The 13,751-nt window shown below is 40.0% G+C and overlaps 1 protein-coding gene across 1 annotated transcript in view; it reads left to right on the top strand.

Moving 5' to 3' along the window:
• ZCCHC7 (zinc finger CCHC-type containing 7) overlaps positions 1 to 13,751 on the top strand; it is a 178,392-nt gene that overhangs the window by 151,394 nt on the left and 13,247 nt on the right.

The following is a 13,751-nucleotide window of genomic DNA, read 5'->3' as shown; positions in this document are numbered from 1 at the left end:
CAGTTACAAGTCTCATCCAAGAATGCCTCAAGCATCCACACATATAAGCATCTTGTCCAAAAAGAAAATATTTTTTACCAACCATAAGTTTGAGCAGTCTTCCAGGTCTAGAGTGGACTTCCTTAGAAACAGCCTCATGACTACCTTCTTTAAGGTGGTTGGGACAACCCTTCTCTGGCAAGGAACTCTCCAACCCCCTCCTGCTAGGTACTGCAAGCCATGAAGGGCAAAAGTCAACCAAATAAGTATCAGGCTAAACTGCTCCAAAAACCTTTCGACTTGCTCATTTCTCAATAGCTGAAATTAATTTTTAAGAATGGACCAGACAGTTCTGTTAATACATCTGTGAACTGTTACATAAAACTAGTGACGTCTGACTTTAGGTGGATGTGAGCTATTCTATCGTCAAAGTGCTTAGCAAATAAGTGACAGCAGGCATCTGAAGGATCTTTAAGGTCACTTTATATGCCAAGTTGAAGAACGCCTCACTGCTGCTCAGAACACCACCACTGGATGGCACCATGCAGATCCAGCAGTTTCAGAGTAGCTTTATTCACCCACCATAAACTACCAGAGTAGGCCTTAAAATGTTTTCTTACCTTTGTCTGGATATTTTCATTCTGAGTTTTCTGCGACTTCCGTTCTAGCCATCATCCCAACTTTTCATTGCCCCCAACTCCTGGTAAATCAAGGAGCCAGTGGAAGAGGATGCTTCAGAACAATTGTGTCAATCACCTGAGTCATCTGCATATGTCAGAGAGACCGAGGTTTTAACAGATGCACCAGCCATATGAACCAGAAACCTCTCTGAGGGCTCTCTGGAATCCATCCACATCCATCAGTCTGTAGGGACAGAACATTCTAATTGGTCTATCACCCTCATAAGCAAAATATCAACAGAAAGTAATCTGACCATGCCAAAGGAATCAAAAGGAAATCCCCTACACTGAGATCACTGTATTTTTGCCTGGATGAGAACACCAGATAGAATGTGATCTGCAACATGTGTTGGGGCAATGACATGGAGAATCCATTGGTTGTCATGGTGACCATGAAGTTCTGATTCAGCCATGTATGTTGAGGTCTGTCAGAACCATTAGCGTGGGTGTCTGCTGGATTGTATCGTATCAGAACTGCAGTAGAAGATTTCAAATATGAAAAACCCTTTCTACAATGGAAAATTACATCAGAAAAATGTAAATGTGGTAGCTCCGTGTGGGAATGTGTGTATGTGGTGATATATGGAGGAAGCGGGACTGGATTATTTTCATCATAGATGCTTCAGGCTATTAAAGTTTTCAAAAAATCTTCATAATATTTTGAGACTTTTATAATCTTTTGGATGTTGCTTTCATGGAACACTACAGTCCAAAGGTAATACAGTGAATGATTTAAGATATACATCAGAAACCTTTAATTGCAACTTTGGGAACCTGTTTTTTAGAATAGTGCTAAAAACATGCACCATGTTTTAATTTATTTTTATACTTTGAAAAATTTTCTACACCTGTTGTTTTGTGGTTTATTCATTGTGGTCTGTTCACTGTGCTTTTTTCCTAATTGTGAACAAAAACAACATATTACACTTAACACAGTTCCTTTTTTAAAAAATAGAAGCACATCTTTATGTTACAGGTTATTTTAGGCACTTCCTGCATATTTGAAGTCTGCATAAATACAGTAGTAAAGATCAGAAAAGGACTCTCATCAGCATGCTGCTCCACTTACATTCATCTACTAGGTTTAAAAGCATTGCAGAAGTGTTCCAGGAGGTTAATGTACAAATGTATATGTATAAATGTTCATATGTATGCAAGACTCTTTATTATATAGCCATTACAATTGTACTCATGCTCATATATAAAAATATGCTAGCTTCCCTAATAAACATCCTGATAAAAGGAACACTGGAACTCTTCTTCCAATCATCATCAAAGCTTGTGGTTCTTTTCCATCCTTTTAGTTAAAAGGTTTCTTTGTGAGCTAGACCATTTGTCCATCATTGTTTGAGGTCCAAACATTGGCAAAATACCCTGTCACTGATCCAGTGTGTTGTAAATGGCAGCCCCTCACTGACAATTGGTGGAGGTGCCTAGAAATATTCCTGAGAGGATTATTTAACCTTTCAATTTAGGGGGCACAAAGCCTTGCTGATTAATGAACTTTCTGATGGATGCTGATAAGCGGATCTGTTTCTTTATTTCCTCTAAAAGTGATTCCTCCTTCTGGCCCATATTACTATAATCTTAAACATAAAATGTGGCAAATAGATTAAAAAAAGCACTGAAGAGTTTATCTGGTTGGCAAACTGAAGGAGCTAAATTAAAATTGGTAATGAAAGCAGTGGGCTGAGCCCTGTGTATGGTTTTTAAAATGTGCTCTGTATTTTGAAGAGACTTATTCTCCAGCTTGCCTGGTAATGACTCTGCTTTTGGTGCACAGTCCGGGGCTGGCTTCTGTTATCCCCCCCAAAAATGAGTTGTGTTATCTGGATGACTGCAGACACATATGCATCCCCCTTTCTCACTGCATGGGCAGACAAGGTCGATAGCATTACAAGGTATTTGTGGCAGTGCTTGTTTCAGTTTTCAGAGCTGCCAGTTTCCAGCCAGATTTGAATTACAAAAGAAGAAGCTGGCATGAAAATTGAAAGGGTTTATCGGCTAGTCTGAAGCCTCATAGCACATTGCTTATTTATGCAGTCCATTTGCACCAGGAAGTGTGTGTGTGTACATATATATATATATATATATATATAAATACATTTTTAAAATAAGGTCATAAAGACCCAGATATGTTTAAGATGGCAAATAAAATATAGATACCTATAATATCTTTCTGGGAAACCATTTCACTTAATGTTGCACATTACTTTAGAGGAACATTTTATGTTGCTGTCATAAATGTGTGTGTTTATGTCACTGTACAGGTAGTCTCTGGGGATTAAGCAGGAAGCCGCTGCTAACTTACTTTAAAATTAAAATAGAGGAAACATCAGTCTCCAGCTTGAGAGCGCCATAGGAAATGGTTGGAGTTTAATGCAACGCCCTATTTAAATAATGCTTTTCATTCCATGTAAAATTAGCTATGGACCAGTGAGTATGTGGCACGACCTTTGGGGAAAATTAGGATGCTTTTTAAGCCATGAAGATTTTGGAGCATTTAGAAGCTGGGTTGCATTTCTCTATCTAGCAGGGTGTGTATGTGTCCATTCATATTACAGAAAGGACACTGTAAATCAATACTTTAGAGTGCTATATATATGCAGGTTTCACAAGATTGTGTTAGTGTTGTTTTTTTGTCTATAGGTTTTAACGTTTGACCATAGTAGTAGCAGCTATCATTTGCATCTATTTAAAATTCATTATGTAATGTCTATTCTGTAGAAGCTACTGTGTCATACCACTTGTACTATGGATTGAACAACTTACATGTCATTTTTCTGGCTATTTGCAAGTTTTAGCCCTTTGGCTTCCCAATTAAAAAGTCTGCCATTTAAATAAAATCTAATAGCATACTCCATTCTGACAGCAGCCATGTGTATTTAAGTGTTTTTTCCAATAGCCCTTGACTTCTATGGTTTGGTCATAGTTAAACAGAAACATTCCCAGCTTTAATCTTCAGATTGAAGTTCACAACCTGAATATAATTTGTGAAGGGAAAACGTAAACTTTTATAAGAAGAATTTTGGGGTTTCAGTGTATTTACTTATAATAAAAAATGTGATTTCAGTATCTAACATCAATACCATAACATTTGAAACAATTTTATCTTAAAGTCAAAATGTTATTAAAGTCCACACTTCTTATAAATGAATGATATGTGCTGGGCATTTTCATGAATTTTCGTAAGGATTTTTATTTCATAGCATGTGTGACTTAACGATGAAATCACTCAGTAGGACTAAAAAAGAAAAGAAAAGAAACCTCCAAAGGAGCTGTTCCGGTCTGTTGTGTACATAATACATGTTTCAAAAATCTGCCTAATTAAGGAATTACCCAATGGAGTGGGAATCTGTTGAGTGCGTGACATGATTTAAACCCCCCACCCAGCAAAAGAAAGTGCATAATTATGACATTAAATGCTATCTGGTATTGGCAGTTTTAAAACTAGAATAATGACCCACAATACTGTGTCTTCTAAAAAGGATAAAGTAGTTCAGCATCTGTATTTAAAGCAGTGTTATTTGAGTTGGAATAATGTACTTGCTCCACTTTGCCATGTTATGGTGCATTACCTGTAGGAGCCATGGTGTTGTCCTTAAGAACATAAGAACATAAGAAGAGCCTGCTGGATCAGGCCAGTGGCTCATCTAGTCCAGCATCCTGTTCTCACAGTGGCCAACCAGGTGCCTGGGGGAAGCCCGCAAGCAGGACCCGAGTGCAAGAACACTCTCCCCTCCTGAGGCTTCCGGCAACTGGTTTTCAGAAGCATGCTGCCTCTGACTAGGGTGGCAGAGCACAGCCATCGTGGCTAGTAGCCATTGATAGCCCTGTCCTCCATGAATTTGTCTAATCTTCTTTTAAAGCCATCCAAGCTGGTGGCCATTACTGCATCTTGTGGGAGCAAATTCCATAGTTTAACTATGCGCTGAGTAAAGAAGTACTTCCTTTTGTCTGTCCTGGATCTTCCAACATTCAGCTTCTTTGAATGTCCACGAGTTCTAGTATTATGAGAGAGGGAGAAGAACTTTTCTCTATCCACTTTCTCAATGCCATGCATAATTTTATACACTTCTATCATGTCTCCTCTGACCCGCCTTTTCTCTAAACTAAAAAGCCCCAAATGCTGCAACCTTTCCTCGTAAGGGAGTCGCTCCATCCCCTTCATATAGGAGGCAAACTATTACAAGCATTAGAGAGTTGTTGCTTTTAAATCTTACATCCTCTTAATTGTCTATTATGGTTGTACACAATTCAGGTTCATTTGCTTGTGCCAAGTGAAGAAATCTGTTTCTGAAACAAATGAAAGTTATTTATTCTTGAACTAATAATCTCTGCAGACTAGTCCTCAAGAACCAGATTTGTACTCCAGTTTTTTGCTTTTTAAAAAAGGATAAATCTTTTTTCATACCACTGGGGAGTTGAATGGAGCAATTGCTCTGAGAAGAATACTTTTAAATCAATTCCAAGATTATATTAAATTAGATCACACACCATATGCATTTTCCAATGAAAGTTTAACATCAGGAATGCAAAATATCCAAATGCCCATCAACCACTGACACCCAAAAAAAGTTGCACTTGGTGACTAGCACCTGGATTGCTGCAGAGGTAAGGAAGCAGGTTTCTCCTGGCTTTAGAAGATGTTGCTATTTCCTAAGTTTGGAAGACCTATTTAGCAGTCTCTGAAATGAGCTCCTTGGGTGGGAGAAAATATAACAACTCACTCCTAGTTCCACTCGTCATAGCCATCCCTCTCTTTTACAACTTCTTCCCTCTTTCCCTGTCGAAATCCATCTTCTGCAGCTACTTATGCAGCTACTACTGGCTTATGCATATCCCACTGCCTCTTCTCTCTCTACATACCATAATCAGACTGGAGACATGGGCCTGACAGGTAGATTGTATTGAAAACAGTTGCTGTAGTCTTCACCTGAGTCTGTTTCTGAGCTCAGTTCATACTGCTGGTTTTGACCTGTAAAACCCTTCACAGCTTGGTACCATAGTACCTGAAGAATAACCTCTAGTGAGATCATTGCAGAGGCGCTCTTTCAAGTGCCCCTACAATCTGAGATACGGATGGAGGCTTTGAGGAAGAAAGCTTTCCAGCAGTGGTACCCCCAGTTGTGGAGCACTGTCTCTAGAGAGGCCTGCGTAGTGTCTACTTTAAAGTCATTGGGGCAGCAGGAAAAGACCTGCTTTTTCCACCTTTTTCAAACTGCCTTTTCTAAAATAAGGTTAGTTTTAGGGAGCTATGTATGAAAATATAGCACTGTCAGTTATATTGGGTTTATACTGTCAGTTAAATTGGGTTTCTCAAGGAATTTGATGGATGCTTATTCCAAAGGGTACTTACATGAACCACACATCCAAAACATAGTTATCCCTCTGAATTTCGCACCTCTCAGAATTGTATGAGGTGATCCAAGGGCTTCCCTTTTTTAAAAAAAAATAATCTAGTCTTATCAGTAATAGCTGCTCCACAAGGCTAGGAAGCCCAGCTGCCACTGCAACTACCACATGAATATTCAGTGTGGGTTTAAAATGCCCCTACAAGTGATGGGGTGTGATCACATGCCACCACTTCCAGGTATGTTGTATGAAATATAGATGGCTGCCTCATATAACACTGTACGTACATATTTCTTTGTGAGCTTTTGTGCAATTCTTTTTTTTAAAATGCACATTGTTGCAGAAACAGGATGGAATGGACTTGGGAAGAAACACATGCAGAAGGACCAGAAAAAGACTAATCCATCCTTTGCTATGCTTAGTAATGGCTTGATCATCCTGCCTTCTCTTTTCTTGTCTTAAATCTCTCAAAACACTTATGCACCTCTGTGCAGGGAAGGAAGCTGCTTGTAAACATCTCTTGTTTTTGTTTCCTTAAATGCATTTCTTTGCTGGGGAAGAAGGTTCTCTTACTGCAAGTAGTGCCAGTTCTTTATATAGGAAGTGGAAGAGTGATCATCCTTCCTTCTCAGAATAGTTCCTTTCTGACAGCAATATTCAGGGGCTTGTCCTGGACTCCAGCGATTCATTAGAGCCAAATTGAGCTCACAACACCCACCCACACAGCCTCAGCCTTTGCCCACCTAAGGACCCTAGCTCATCAGGTGATCACTGTAGTTAGGAGGGATCCCTCTTTCCCCACCACTGGGTTAGTAACAGACCAGAAATTGCTATCTCATTCAGTGGAAGCAGCATGGGAAACCATTTCCCTGTGCTCTAGAAATTCTGTAGTCCCCAGTGAATGTTAAGACTTGCTCCAGAATCCATCACATAGATAGGATGAACTGGACTGAGGAAGATAGCTCAGAGTGCTCAGTGAGAGGACCTCCCAGGTATGTTCTTCCTTTCTCTGTGTGTCTCATATTGCAGATGAGGGATGCTCCTTCCAGATTTAACCCTCCAGCTCCTTAAGGTTAGTAGATGGATCAGCCATTTCAAAATGTCTGGTTAATGTTAAGAAACAGGCACTTTCATTGCAGCTCCATAAGGATGCACCTGAGAGTGCTAAGTTGCCTCCTTCTTGCAGTCTTTTCCCAGATTCCTCATTCACAGCAGTCTCAACCTAACCTTCCTGTAGGGGTCCTGGGACAGCCCCAGGTCATCAGCCTGATGCCAGAGAGCATCTGTTGGAGAAAAGGCTTCAGGTCAGAGAACCAGAGAGCCTCTCTACCAGGAGCAAATGGATCCTGGAAGCCCTGTCGTTTGGCTAGTTCTTAAAAGCTAGTTCTTATTTCCTCCTTCTCCAATTGCTAAGATAAGTCTTGGGAACTTTGTCTTCTTCTCCAAGACAAAGATTGGAGACTGCGATCCAACATCTGTTAGCTATTGGGTGATAAGAGGAAGTCTACCACTCAGACAGAGCAACCGGCCTTTTCTCCACTATCTTCACTGTCCCCAAGAGAAGAGATTTGCAAGCCATCCTGTACTTGCAACCCCTCAGCCATTTTAGTCAGTTCTTCAGGATGGAATTACTGTTTGGTTTTGGCGTCTGTCTCCTGGCTTTAGTGGAACTCAAAAGAAGACAGGCAACACCATGGTGAAAGCATACATGAAATCCCAGAGGAGGATTCATTTCTTTCACTTTCACAAGGATGGAATGCTTTTGCTCTGCTGGGGGGGTGGTGTTACTCATTCTCTTCCTAAAAGTGGAATATCATTGAATGCAGGAAATCAGAAATCAGGATTTTTCCAGTCAAGATAGTATAGCTCAGATGCATTTTTGTTGGCTAAAACAAGCACTGACATTTCGTTTGGGCTAATTTTTTTTGTCTAGAGGGGATCCGACGGGCAGGCCAGGTCATTAATTCCCCTTCCCTCAATGTGTCAGTCACCTGACTCACAATAATACCATGTGACCTGTTTTTGCTTGCATGGTTTGAAATCAAACCATGTGGGAAGGGGCATACTGCGCCCACAAAGCACTAAAAATCAGCTAATCATTGGAGCTTGCAAAGTCAGGTTCACAGTGATTTGCAAAGCCCCTTTTGGCTCAACCACTTTTTTTATCTCCCCACACCTCTATGGCATAAGGTGCAAGACAGGTGGATGTGGCTTGGTTGAAATGACCTTATGGGCCAAATGGGGAGATATGCTGCCCAAAGGTTTCCCATCACTGGTATAAAAGAGCCTTAACAGCTAAGCAGAATGAGAGCTGGTATTAACTGATTGTCCCAACACTGTAACCTCAGATTCCTGGAGTGTTAGTAAGCAATTGTAACTTTTCATGTTTTATTCTGTTTTCAAAATCTTGCTTTAGAAATTTGTTTGCCATATAAGATTAAATTTTATGAGATTTGGGAGTTTTAATGGCGCGCTCACATAGATCCAAGTAGGGCATGGTTTTTTGCAAAGTGTTCTTATGAATAAACAATTTAAACAATAAAATTAGATGCACTTGCTAGAACAAAATTCAGAACTGTTCCTTCAAAGGTTTATCCATATTGGAAATTGACTGCATAGGTTTTATAGGGCATGTCATAACAATCCAGAGACTCTGACATCCAATATTAGTCATACTCAAAGTAGACCCATTGAAATCCTTGCACTTGTCACTTAAGCCACTTGATTTCAATGGATCTACTCGAGTATGACTTAGTTGTGTATCATCCCTGTGACTATCTTCATGTGTCCTGTGGATCATTTTACTTTTTCCCCCAAACAGTGCACCTGTCCTGCCTCACAGCAATCTGTTTTCCGAATTTAGGAGAATTTCAAAAACAGTATGGTGTAGAAGGTGACAGTTCAATGAAAAAAATCAAAAGCACAATCATGGAAGCTTTGAATCTGACAAAAAGAGCTTTTTGGATTCTGGCTAAAAGTGTTGTTTGAATCTCATATTGCATAGTTTGTGTTTTTTTAAGTTTTTTAAATGCTAGTGTGATTTCAATGAATACTGCGGGAGTACCTGAAGGCACAGCACTGAAGCTAACAGGGTATGGATCTGATCAGAAATCTGGATAGAAGACTGTTCGGGAGTCCCATTTAAGAGCAGGATGTCAGTGTAATAAATAAATTTAAGTATTCTCAAGTAAATACCTCCCAACTCACATCAGAAAGGAAAAAAAATGGTGTTCATTTCATGTCATACTGTTTTTTCTTGTGTATGTGTGTCGTTGGAAGATAGAACAGAGGGAAAAGGTGAATAGGCAATTCCTTTTAATTAGTGAAATTCAAGTCAGATACATATCTTAAGAAGTAATGAGCTTCATAAAAGCAAGACCTCATTGGATCAAAGTCAGTTTAAGATAAGGGCATCTCAAGGTCACAGAAGGAGCTGCCCAGCGGTCCCATTTGCATAAAAAATTACTGTCAGAAATAGGCCATGGAGGCAGCCCTGGCATTTTGATCTCTTGGCCTTTGTCATGGAGATTCCTTGCAAAGAAGGGAGGAAGGCCAGTGTCCCAGATAATGATTAACTGTTTTAATGGCATTCATTCATTCATTTACTCATTCCGCACTAACTACTCATGCAGAAAAAAGGGTTATGTAAAATGACATTAGAAGAAAATCATTTGTAATCGTTGCATCGGGGCTGCACTTTGAGGAGACATTAGGAGCAAATCCATGGCGTGGTAGGCTTATGCTTTATCTTCTGATATTTACTGAGTTTACTGGTGCATGAAAAGCTTTCAGCAAGAATAGCAGATGGGATGGACCTTTCATAGGTAATGCTATCTACTGGGTTATTACTTCTATATATTGATAGTGAAGTAATCTTCAAGATATCACCCTACAAAATATAGATTATTTAAATGTTGGTAACAAAAAATCCTATAACACAGAGCAGCTACTATCATGAATACTTCATTTTGTACCTATTGGATCAGAGACCTTAAATGCTTTTTAAAATCTGAACTAATGAGAATATAGTGAGCTTGACAACATACTGGGTTTCTCTCCCCACCACCACCACCCTTTGCTTTTTGGACAGCTGTAGGGAGATATGCATAGTTAATCTGAATAGCAAGTATTCAATTTAATTTGTCTCCTTAAATCTGACCTTTTCTATTACATAAACGAAAGGAAGTGCCTTGCAGACATCTTTTGATGTTGCATGAACACACATTCTTCATGCATCCAAAACTCCTTAAGATTTTTTAAGATTAGTAGAACAGAAAAGCAGGCTCCCATTGTTTCTACTTTCAGTTGCTGATGTACAATTATGTCCTAATAAAATCTTCTTGTTGCCATACTTCCTGCAGTTTTGGAAGCAAGATCATATTTGTTAAAAGTGTTTTCAGTTTACTAAAATAAGCAGCTCCGGGACTGAATTTTCAGAAGCAGGAATTTTTTAGTCAGTCTGTTTGCACTCAATAGAACACATACCACACATCTTCAGAAACATACATTTGTAGGAGACGTACCTTAAACTGTAAGACCTAACTACAATTTCTGTGGTAATTTTCCAATTTTTTTTTATTATTACTATTACCAGGTTTTTATTTGTGGTAAAATGATGAAGGTCTATTTACATATTAATTTAAGTATGTATAATCAACTGTTAGAATAAAACAGTAAGCTGTATACCTTATTCTGATGTATAGGTTCAATGATTTATTTTTCTTTCATTTTCAGTCACTTTGGCTGAAGACATACCTTTTTCTGTTTAATAAACTAATGTTGTATTTGCACAAACATGCTTTTTAATAAACATGTTTTAAAGGTAACTATAGTGCTAACAGCTTGCCTGTTTTTCTATACCAGAAGTTGCCTGTCACTAGAAATAGCCAGCATGGTCCCCCTCCAGATCTTAATGGACTCCATCATCTCTACCTATTGACTAGGGGCACAATCCAACTCACCTTTCTACCAGGCTGGAGGGAGTTGGATGCTGTGGCCCCCTGGCTGCTCTACTAGAAGCCTGCCAGCACCTCCAGGGATCTGCTGGCAATGGGCAGCCCAGTGGACGAAGGGCTGGTGGGAGCCCCAAAAATGGGGTGTGGTGGGGCAGAGCCATGGGGTGGACTTATGCGAGATCCTCCTCACATATGAAGCCCACCCCCAGGTCCTGATACACCCAGAAACTGTGCTGGCCAAAAAGCCAGCACAGTAAAAAAAAGTTGTAATGGGCCTCTATGGGGAGCGCTTACTCCCCAGGAGGCCAGTTTGTGGGAGCCAGCTTCTTCCTTCCCACTCATGTGCATTGCTCCTGATGGAGCTGGTGCTCAGGCAGACTGGTGGCTGCATAGTGGGAAGTGAATGCTGCAGAGCTTTCCGCCAGCCCACCCCCTCCACCAGCCTCCACCATTTGGGTTGCTCTGTAGGCTGGCTGGGGCTGATGGGAGTTTGGAGTCCAACAACATCTGGCTGGCACCATGTTGGCTACCCCTGCCTTACATTAAGTTCAACCTATGGCCTATCTCAGTGGTTCCCAAAGTTTTTTCCCCACAGACCACTTGAAAGTTACCAGTAGTCTTGGTGGACCATTTGATTATTTTTCTGCCTGTTTTAGCAATTGTAATGCACCGCGCTATGATTGTTAATTGTATTTTTATTACTGCTTTTATTTCTTCTTTTATTTCTTATATTGTATTTTATAGGATTATAATTTGCATTCCATAGAATTCAAATTGTAATACCAAAGACTACAATATAAGAAAGAAAAGAAGCAATAAAAATACAGTTAAAAAGCCATATAAATATTTAATGCAGAGATGCTGTGGACCACCTGAATGAAGTTTGTGGACTACGGGTGGTCCATGGACCATACTTCAGAAACCCCATGTCAGTCTAGTATTGTGGACCTTGACTACCAGTTTTTTCAGGGTGTCAGGTGATCCTTTCTCACCCTTCAACCTATGGCACTGTTAATCCAAGATGTGCAAGCAGGTAACTCTGAAAAAGTTTAGGATCTAGCATTTATAAAGACATTTAGGCTACAATCCTATATGACTTGCCTGGGAATAAGCCCCACTAAACTCAGTGACACTTTGTTCTGAGTAGACATGTTGAAGATTATGCAGTTAAGCTGCAATCCTAAACATAATCAGGAAGCCTCAGGCCATTGTAAAAGTATTTTTTAAATCCAGGTATTTAAACAAATCAGCTGATCATTGGGTCTTGAGAAGCCCCATGTATAGTGCTTTGCCAGACCTGACAACCAGCTGATCATTGGCACATGGTGAAACTGTGCAAGCAAAAATGGGTCACCTGATGTCATTGTGTTGTCAGGTGATTGGTAGGTAGGTGGCCCCACTCATCTGTCTGACTTGGCCTGCAGGGGTGGGAAAGATAACAATCTGGCCCACCAGCCAGATCTGGATAAAAAGAAACAACCTAACTGTGTTTTACAATATCATCATACTGGCTACAGTAGACAACCATACACGTACATACATAGCTTATTCCTATGGGAACCCATTTGGGGAAAGCCACAGGGCAGGGGCATCTCCCCTTTGAAGGTTGTTTTGCAGTGATGAGCCCTGACTGTTTGGGGGCTGGTGAACTTTCCAGAGTGAGAATCTGGAACTGAATATTGTTGCACCCTCTCATTGATCTAGAGTTAGCTCCCCGTTTATTGTTAATTTTTGCTGCACCGTTGCATTTTATACTCTTCTACATTTTATACGTTTGCACTCCCACATTTTATTCTAAGTGGGTTTGTTTATTACACAGTCCTTTTGGAGAAGCTGACTGACATAAGAGGACAACATGTGGCTAAGTGATGGGTGAGAGAGGGAAGTTTCAGGGGCTGCCATAGGAAGAAGATATGATTGGAGGAGTAGATTACATCGGCGCCTGTGTGCTGTCAGGGCCAATTCAAGGTTTTGGTACTGGTGCCAAAAAACTCAATAGCTTAAGGGCAAGTACGTACCTGCCAACCCATCCTTTGTGATCCATTGGTGAGGCCCTGTTGGTGGTGCCACCAGTGTGTGTTGCCCATGGAGTGGTGACTCAAGGAGGACCTTTTCCATGACAGCACCACACTTGTGGAACTCTCTCTCTCTCTCTGGGGAAATGGGTCTGTCTCTTGCGTTTACATGTTTGCTAAAGCTTTTTGGCATTTAGATACAGGCTAAAGATATACTTACTACAAGCCTGTGAGACATGGATTTCTATTGGAACAGTTGCTGTTATTATTTATATTTAGTTTTCTAGGATGTAAAGATGTTTTTATTGTAAGGATTAAGATATTTTTATTGTATAGATTGTATTTTTGTGCTGTTCACCATACAGGCTCCCCAGAGTAAAATAAATAAAATGAAATTAATTAATAACAAAGTTGGAAATATCCTGACTTGAAAGTGAGAAAAAAATAAGGAATTCATGTCTGTGTTGGAAAAGAATTCAAATATCTAGATTTGTGGGGAAATTTGAAAATGGGAGTGTCCTTTCACGGTTAGTGATGGAAATCTAAAGCAAGTGACATTTGCGTGCAAGAGAGAATCATTCATGTAGACAGACAGCAACTTTTCTTAGCAGTGTTGAACTCTGTGATTAAAAGCAACAGGCTTGGTTGCATGTGCAGTCCTCTCCAGCATATGTGTCTCCTGGCCAATATCTACTGAATTTTATGTATTTTGTGAAAAGAAAGAAAAATGACATCTCTCCTGTGAAACATATTGTTGCCTCCACTGG

Source organism: Rhineura floridana, chromosome 1 (assembly GCF_030035675.1).
Source record: "Rhineura floridana isolate rRhiFlo1 chromosome 1, rRhiFlo1.hap2, whole genome shotgun sequence".
NCBI lineage: Eukaryota > Metazoa > Chordata > Lepidosauria > Squamata > Rhineuridae > Rhineura > Rhineura floridana.
Note: the sequence above shows the minus strand (reverse complement) of the source record. Positions and strands in the feature narration are given on the sequence as shown.